Source organism: Coenobita brevimanus, chromosome 40 (genome assembly GCF_032717465.1).
Source record: "Coenobita brevimanus isolate Jiangsu-jjx chromosome 40, ASM3271746v2, whole genome shotgun sequence".
Classification (NCBI taxonomy): Eukaryota; Metazoa; Arthropoda; class Malacostraca; order Decapoda; family Coenobitidae; genus Coenobita; species Coenobita brevimanus.
The window spans coordinates 19,025,061-19,035,078 of NC_136993.1; the positions used below are offsets into that span (position 1 = coordinate 19,025,061).

The 10,018-nt window shown below is 40.0% G+C and overlaps 1 pseudogene; it reads left to right on the plus strand.

Moving 5' to 3' along the window:
• The first annotated feature begins 773 nt into the window (after positions 1-773).
• On the plus strand, positions 774-894 carry LOC145397294 (5S ribosomal RNA; annotated as a pseudogene).
• The last annotated feature ends 9,124 nt before the right edge of the window (positions 895-10,018 follow it).

Below are 10,018 nucleotides of genomic sequence, written 5' to 3' on the forward strand. Positions count from 1 at the left end.
AATGAACTTAAACCAACAGCCCCCTATATTTATCATTTACCAGCTTTGTAGCTACTAAAAAAATTTTCTTAATGTATAATGTAAAATTATTAAAACCATATTGTTGACGTCTTTTAGTTCTATGTTGTAGTACTCATCAGCATGAAACAAATGACCTGAACTTTAATTTGTGCCAGTGTTATGTTTTAGTTGTAATGTAAAAGTTAACTTCACCAGTATTATTGACAGTTATAGCATATATAGTACTATCAATTATGCATTTTATGTAAAACTATTTTAAACATACAGTATATAGACTGTGTGTATGGATCTAGGCCTGTAATTACTGAAATTTCCTAAATAAATAAATTTTGGGTCAATTTCCGGATTCACCCAACTCACCTTGAAGCTTAAAATGTTCATTTTTTAATGTTTTATGATTTGATTAATTTGAATCTGATATTCATTTCTGTCGGAAATTACTTTTTTTTTTATACTGAACCAAGCTAACCCAACCAACCTAACCTAACCTAACTTAGGAACTAATATGAAGATTAAGAAGAGAGGATAACTGCAATAGGAGCTAGATTGCTCCCACAAAAGTGTGACTAATGTACCCTGCCTACAATAGCCCATGCAGGCCCATTCTAGGCAGCTCTCACAGGAGTGTGACTACAAAAATGACAAATTTTGCATGCAACCCATACCTGTCATATGCTTATCTAGCCTATGCTTGAAGCTTTCTTAATAGGGGGCAGCAACAAGGGAACATCACTGGGAAACCTATTCCATTCATCAACTATTCCATACCACGTTGAGTACACCGCTTCCCGTCCGATCAGCGAAGTTAAGCAATGTTGGGTCTGGTTAGTACTTGGATGGGTGACCGCCTAGGAACACCAGATGCTGTTGGCATCCCTACGTGTCAAGTGGGGTTGATAGAGGATTAGTGCCCCTCCCTGTAAAACAATTAACTCTAAGCCCTTGGCCACCCCGTCTGGGATACATGGCGTCTGGCAATGAGTGAATGAATGAAAACTATTTGAGTCCCAGTAAGTGTAAGCAATCCCTCCTCTCTTGGCCCTTCGTCAATAATTTGCTGATTTCTAATACGATTTACATATACTGTATCTCAATTTCAGCCATCTATATTGCACATATACAATATGACATGGCTGTTTAAATTGAAGGATGCCCTGGTGAACTTTGACGGGCTGTTTACCAAACAGTGATAAAGATAGCCATATCTGAAATCTGGTTTCGGTCCCCAGTCCTTGAAACTAGTGAATTTCTTCCTAGATATGGAGTAAGGATGTAGCCCCAAACAATTTGTCTCATTCCTGTACAGATCTTGGTGGCATAGATTCAGATTCCTACACATATCTGACAGTTTCATCTCTGACAGCCCTGTCTGGACAGCCATTACTGCGAGGATTTTGCCGTCCAATATGTAGTCATAAACAAAACCACATGATTTCTGTGACGTCACTGGAAATATCTATTGTTATTAGGTTTGTTAAGTAGTTTTCATGCTTGATTTTAAAGAAAGTTTGATTTAGCGAGATTTATTACAGCTTTTGTATGGTTTCTAGCAATTATGAATTGACAGAATGACTCTGATGTTTTTTATTTTTAGTAAGAGTTATACGTTAATGACTTTTGGGCCGTCGCTCTGGCACAGTTATCAAAACATTTTGGAGAGTTCGAGCTTTTAGTGAACTGTTGACTTGGTATGAATAAATCCATACCAGGTAGTATTAAGTCATTATTGTGGGACTGGGTAAAATTGATATCACACGAAAGACTGACATGGAATGTCAGCAAGATACCAAAAGCATTTGACAGAGTATGGCACCGGGCCTTATTGTCTAAGATGTCACACTATGGCCTTGCATCACTCGTTCCTCTAATTTCTTCTTACCTTCATAATAGAAAAATACGGGTCATGGTAGATGGCATTTATTCTCAGTTTCATTCCATAAATGCTGGCGTACGTCAGGGATCAGTTTTGGCGCCAACCCTCTTATTCATATAAATGACCTATCTGTCAGTCACAACCCAATACACTCTTATGCTGATGACTCGACCCTTCATTGTTCTTTCACATTTAGTACCTCCTGTACACAATTTGATATTATAAATTCCCAAATAATGAGAGCAATTTCTCTGAACCAGGACCTTTCTAAAATTAATCAGTGGAGACAAACAAATCTGGTCTCATTTAATGCTCAGAAAACTAAATACATTAATTTCTCCAACAGAAAGAATCCCTCAGACTCTCACATAATTTTAAGTGATGTTAGTATTCCCATATACACTACAATTGATATCCTAGGTGTTACTCTAAACCTCAACCTAAGCTGGACAGCTTATGTTAAATCCCTTGCTAAAAATCCTTCCAAAAAATTGGGACTTATGTACAGAGTTCGTGAGTTCTTCACTGACGAGCAGATGGCAAAAATGTACAAAAAGCATGTGCGTTCTCGGATCAAATACTGTTCGCCACTGTGGAATGGATGTGGAGCGGTTGCATTGAGGCAGTTGGACAAAATTCAAAATAAAACCATTAGATTAATCAATAATCCTGTCATTACGCGGGACCTTCCTCCATGATCAGTACGTAGAGATGTCGCTTCTTTAACATTATTTTACAGATATTTTTACCATAAGTGCTCTGACGAACTGGCTTCAGTTGTGCCTCCCCTTCACATTTTCTCCCGAAATACTCTGGCAGCTGGGAGTGCCCATGAATTCACACTCTCTCCCCCGCAATGCAGAACCTCTGGTTATCAAAATTAAATTATCCTCAGTACTACTACTCTCTGGAATATACTTCCTGGGAGATGTTTCCCACGAACATTTTATCCACTTCAATTCAAATCCAGCTGTTATAATTATTTTATGAATGGAGGATGCCTTTAGGCACATGGCCTTTTTAATTTTCCTTTGTTTTTCCTTCCTCCTTGTGTGTTTCCTTCCTCCATTCATTATTTATAAAATAATAAAAAAAGTTTGCCCTATCAAAGTGCCATTGGGTCAACCTGACAGGTTCAGAACTTTTAGATTTGAGGGGCTGACTAATAAGGCTTTGATGAGACTGTAGTCAGAGTATCCAAGTGGTGACAGTACTTCTATCCCATACTGATATGAATTATCTGTCAGGAATAGATCCAAGAGATGGGTATTATGGTCAGGATTATCTGGTATTCTGGTTTGTTGCTTTACCAACTGCGTAAGATTAAATGATTCTGCAAACAGCTCACACTCTAGACCAGCATCGTCGGTCCTGGCAGAATGCAATTAACCATTCAACATTATGTATGTTAAAGTCACCCAAAATCGTAATTTCGATGGTAAGAGCAAGGTTAAGGTTACTCAACTGCGTGGATATGGGGTTCTGAAGAAGCATTTTGGGAGTGATAGACTACAGATATACTGTATTTGGTAATATTTAGATAGCACTATGGAACACGATTATTGTTCCTGGGTAGTGGGTGTTATTTTCTGATATTTTCAGTCTCAGAACCATGAAAAACGGCTATTACTCTCATTAGACTTCGCTTTTGTGACTAGGAGAGTGATTTTATGCCTTCAAATACGTGAAAAATGGCTACCTAGCCAGAGTGAGGTGAGTTCTTGGGTGAACGAAAACCCTCACTTCATAAATGATTTTACATGAGTCTGCATGTGCCGATGTCAGCACTGCACGTCATTTGGCTGAGCTCGGTGACTGGCTGAAGCACATTATTCGAACATGAACCGTTTCTGGACACGCCATACCTTTCCAGGTGTGGGCGCTGTCAGTGTGAAATGAAGTCAGTATGAGTGGAGCTTAGTTGAAAGGCTTGTAAATTTATATATCAGTTCTTTATCGAATTATGGATAAATTGTGGATTTTTACAGTAATGGTGCTAATTTTGTTGTACTCTAAATTCTATACCAATTTGTTTATCATTGCAAACATGAATGTGTCTCTTTTTTCAGAGATGTCATCTAGAGGTGGTAAGCATTCCGCTGATGTGTTTTGCAATATTTGTGGTCAATTTATTAAAGCGAGAAAGAAGAAATATTCTGTTGAAGCATCTGTCAAGATGTGTGAGGCTTATAAGACATATTTTGACAACGTGAAATGGGAGCCACTTATGGACCCAAGAAAAGTACTGATGCCACCCTTACAGATCAAATTGAGCCTCATGAAACAATGTGTCACGGCTCTGGACAAGCAGTTGCCGGCACTTCAGTACCTATGAGACTTCTTCCCCCTGCTATCTGAGGCGAAAATCGAAGCCGGTATTTTCGTCGGTCCATAGGTTAAGAAGATCCTGGAGTGCAGAGATTTTTCCAACAAGCTTTTGAAACTGGAGTAAGTTACTTTGGACACCCTGAAAGCAGTGGTTCGCGGTTTTCTTGGAAATCACAAGGATGAAGACCATGTGGAGCTGATTGACAACCTCATAAAGCACTATGGCGCCATGGGCTGTAGAATGTCAATCAAGATTCGTATGCCTCATTCCCAGCTTGATGAATTCAAGGACAACATGGGTGCATATTCTGAAGAGCAAGGAGAACGCTTCTATCAAGATATAATGGACTTTGAGAGGAGATTCCAATGACAGTATAACGAGAGCATGATGAGGGACTATATTTGGGGGCTGGTCCGTGAAACTGATCTATGATACAATCGTAAATTGCGAAAAAATATGTTCTGTTCTAGACTTCTATGATTTCATTCATTATGTATTCAATACTGTTACATGTCACTTTTCATATTTATATGTTTTCTTCTGGCTCCTCACAAAGGAAAAGACAAACCCACTCATTTTGTTTCTACAGAAAATTAGTAAATATAAAAAATCATTCTGTTTACAAAAGCGAAGTTTTGGGATGATGATATATGTTCTTTGTAGTTTTAGAGCAAAACAAAAAAGGAAATAGTACTTATTACACAGGGTCGGAATTTTTATATTTTCTGCTTACATAGTGTAATAGATTTTATACAGTGAGTAATCAAAAGTAGTTGAAGTAAAGTTGCATTTCATAGGTGTGCTGGCCCAGCTTCCCGGGCCAGTGTGCCAGTTGTCCTTCCAGATTCTTTAACCTGGCACCTCCCAGCAGATTTTTCACCAATGACCCCCCCGCCCCCCGGAAACCCAGCAGATTTTTCAAATGATTTTTTTTGGCTCAAACCTCCGCTTTTTATGAAAAACATGGGATAACACACAAAAAATGCTCACCTGAGCTGATGAGTGTGTTATACAGGTGTCCCTCTGAACACTTGGTACCATCTTCTCTGGAGCCATGCTGCTGCTGTCGCATTTTCTATGGTACGGATAACTATTGCAAACCACTCAGAATAGGTAGATATTTGTTCATTTGGTACGAATTTATATGTAGTACAAGAATATATTGGTTTTCACACGATAATATAGGCGATATAAGCAACTACGATCACTGAAAACATTAACATACTGCACCGTCCTTGGTGACGTTACCTCCACATCACTTCTGCTCGTTTCTTCCTCTGGCGCCACTTTATCTTTGTCCTCCATATCGTCATCAATTGGAGAATCACTCTCGCCTGTGAAGGCATCAAGGGCAGCTTGAATTTCATCATCGGAGAGACCATGGCATGACATGTCTTTACTGGCCAGGTCACTGCTAACAGGTGAGTTGCCGAGTCAATGGCGTGTGGGGGTCACGTGGGGTCAGGCAATGTTACCACCTGGTGGCTGGTAGAGAAAGGTCTCCCACATAAGCCTTCCAAATATCACCCGCGAAACTTGAAAAATGTGCAAATGACGGACCTCGCCATTGCAGAATGTACTGGTATGTCGGGTCTCAGCATGAAAACAAATTGTGACGTACCCATACATCGATGGGATGCAGCGGGTTAATGTCTTCAGCAGCTTGAGTGCTGCATGGTCTGTCCTGATGGTGAAGTGGGACCCATACAAGTAGGGATAAAAAAAAATCTTGGCTCTTCATCACTGCCAGGAGCTCCTTATGGGTCACACAGTAGTTCCACGCTGGTGGGCTGAGCTTTTCTGCAGTAATGCACCACCACATACTCTTTGTCGTCTTTGCTGTGCGACAGGACTCCATAATGCCATGGTCACTAGTGTCACACTTCAGGATGAATGAATGACTGTGACCTGGGTGCAGCAGTGCTGGAGAGCTTGCCAATGTATGCAGGGATAGCCCAAGTAGGTGCGGGGCCCAAAGCAAGGGGTAGGGGCGAGGCCCCTCTGATTTTGAATGTCAAACCCAAGGCCCCCCAGAAATAACCCAACTTTATAGTTATCCTTAATGCATGGACTCAGATATTAATGCAAATGATTCGTTATGAATTAGAAATGTAAAACAAAGATTCCTAAACCACCATATCATAGATACTGTATATACAATACCTATAAGATACAAGATACAATATAATTTGCAAGATAGATACAATAGATATATATAGCCAATACAATGATAAACAGACAGTGAGCATGTTCTGGATCATATTAATCTTTTTTGCCTTCATCCTTGAGATTAAGAGATTCATTGTGCGGTTTGATATCATTCATCACTCCAGTGCAGTTTTAACTGTTGTTATGTAACTGAATCTAAGAGAATTATCTTTTGGGACTTAATGCCTGCAAAGTCTGATTATTTCATTGTAGTCTAGCTGAGATGAGACTTCATTTTCAATTGAAAGTATGGCTAGATCATTTATACGATCTTGTGTCATTCGTGACCTCAGATATGTCTTAACCCGCAGCGTCCCGTCAACGTTCTTTAACATCCACACGTTTTGTCACTGCCAATCCCGTCGACGCACATAAACGCGAATCAATTGCAAGGTCCCTAATTTGCACAATTTTCAATTTTCGTGAGCGATTTTTGGTACGTATACACGTGACACCTTCCTCTACAAGATGCCAGGCAGGAACAATGCCTTACCCAGCATGACCTCCTCCCCCCTCCTGCACACCATTGTCTCAGCAATTCACCTGTTATCAGTGACCTGGCCAGTAAAGCCATGTCATGCCATGGTACGCCAGAGTGATTCCCCAATCAGTGACAATGTGGAGGACAAACTTTACATAGCATTAGAGGAAGAAACAGTCAGAATTGATCATCAGGTAATGTGGCAAAAAAAGGTCAGGTATGGTGATGAGTTAGTTAGTGAAACAATGCTTATAATGCCTATATTACTGCTTGAAAACCAATATACTCTCGTACTACATATAAATTCGTACCAAGTAAATAAATAAATACCGTTTATGAGTGGTTTGAAATAGTTATCCTCCCACAGAACTCGTTTTCTTTGGTGCCAGCCTGTTAGAAAACCCAGTAAGGTAAGGAGGTACTCCTACCTGTATCAAGTATTTTAAACCTCAGGTGAGCGATTTCTCTATGAATTTTCGATGTTTCTCAACAAAAGCGGAGGTTTAAGCCAGAAAAAAAAAATTCCAAAAATGGTCGGGATTGGGGGGAGTCAGTGATGGAAAAGTGGTCAGGATGGGGCGGGTTAATAAGCTTCAACTTGGAAAAACTTCTTTCACCTGATGCCACAGTAACAGGAATAGTCATCAATATCCCCAGGGCAATCCAAAAATTTGGGAAATCTATGTAGCTGTTCCTATTAAAAAGGAAGCTTAAGATTTTGGAGGGCTGGGAAGCGATCTCCCCTGGAATAACAGACTTTAGAGCATCCATTTCCTCTGGTAACATGTAACCGTCAATATCTGAGATGCCATTTATGGTGAGACTTTTCTCCAAGTTGGCTGCATGCACTCTCATTTCTGCTTTGGTATGGTTGCGGAAAGAAGATAAGAAACCAAACAAAGCATCATGTGACTTCAACTGCTGGAATCTTTGTTCCATAGATGACATTGCTGTATCATGGGTGAGATTGAAACATCCAATTCTGATAATTTCTTATGGACTTTGAACTTGCTCATCTTGAGCTTCATAATGAATGTTCTTTTCTTTCTACGAATTCTGTTCTCTTTAAAGACAGGTTCAGATGTCCATATCATAGGCTGTCTCCTTTGCATCTACAAGAAGACTGTTAAATCCATCAGTTCTGTATTTTTGCAGTCATGCAATAGTTCTCTCCATGCTTTTGACAGCAACAGAAAATTCAACTGCCTGACCTTGTAGCTGTTTACTGACCTGATTGACCTGAAAGAGGATAGCATACCAAAATACAATGGAAACAATGAACTTGAAATTTTGAACCTCACTGCAGAGTGACACAGCCTCATTGCGAGCTTTGGGGTCATTTGTTTCCTCAGCAATATCCACTAAGGCATCGTAAAACTGAACAATTTGGTACCTCACAGCTTTGACACTGATAATACGACATTCCCATCAGGTTTCACTGAGTCGTTTCACAGTCAAGACCTTAACATGTCTTGTGAAAATTGCCCATTTCTGAGTTGAAGTAGAAAACAAGACATACAGGCTTTGAAGGATACCAAAGAAGGTCATTCCCTCTGGACACGTCTTGGCACTATCCCCCAGCAACAAACTGTACCTGTGACATGCACAGGGTGAAAATAAAGCTCTTGGGTTCATTTCCAAAAGACAAGCCTGAACACCAGACTTATTGCCTCTCATGTTAGCCCCATTATCATAGCCTTGCCCCCTGATATCTTGTAAATTTAAACCCAGTTTATACGGTCAATAATGGTCTTCTGGACTTTGTTACCCATCAGTTGAATCAACCTATTCTGGATACGCTTGCCAAGGTAATGGTCATGGATCTCTTCATTCTTGATTCATCGCAGGTGTTCTTGCATGACAGGATCAAACTTGGCAATCAGTTGGACTAGGCCAAGAAAATTACATTTTTAGGTTCAAAGAGTTTACCAACAGATCCTTGGAAAGCCATATTATGTTCTGAGAGAAACTGAACAATAGCAAGGAGGAGCTGAAAAACATTTTGCCACCGTAGCTTTTCATCATTGATTCGCTGCTGATGAATTGAATCCAAAGAGCAACCCTTCTTTAGTCTTTGCTGGACTTTTCATGCTCGACTGAACGCACACTAGCACTGGACCAGTCATGAAACCCATTAGAGGACAGCGCGACATTAACTCTGGATAAAAGCTTACAACAAAAACAAAATATCTGATTTTTTCTGACTGAATACACCAGCCATTTTCTTTTCATCACCTCCCCATTTGATAATTTGCTCTGTAGGTAGGAATTTGAAAATTTCCTGCCTGCTGCATCTTTGGGGAATTCATGGTTCAAATCTAACTTTTGTGGACCCTTTGTGACCAGAAAATCTTGCTGAGCTGTGGAAAGAATTTTTGGCCAAGAGGCAGGATCCTCATAATTTTCAGTAAAGCTAACATCAAGGCTGCTGTCTTTCCTCTTGAGTTCTGATGTACGCTGCTGAGACAAGCTAGATTATGATGTAGCTTGTTCAGCAGTTTGCACGGAAGGAGCTGCAGGAAGACTGTCAGATCTTGGACCTCCATGGAACTGACTGACTCACAATCTGACTCTTCGGTCTCAGTGTCATTCATTTTTATGATAAATTTCTCCATTGCTCCACTGAGACGTTTGACTTCATTTTCTTTTGCTGCCTTTATCTTCCTCTTTTCAATGCCACTCAGGCAGATCTTGACAAGTGTTAAATCAAGTGCTGTTCAACTCCTGCTGTTAGCAGATGAAGGGATTTTCGGCCGGGAAATTTCCTAACCAAAACCATTAACAATTGGTGCGCTACAGTCAGAGAAAAGAACTGCTAAACATTGCTGTTATCAAATGGATCCAAAGACACAGATATTAGCAAAAATACATAAAGGCCTGGGTCCTAAACTAATCTTGGATGTCACATACCCACAGTCAGCTCATGTAACTTCAAACTGAATACAGGCCTGATGCTTATATTCCCAGTAGAAATTCATTTAATCAATTATGGCATATATTTCCAATAGAAATTTACAGACTATATTTGACAGAATCTTTTCATAAGCCCGATCAGGATCTCACAAGAAAATATGAAACCTAGGCCAACAGTCGAAATCACTTGGCT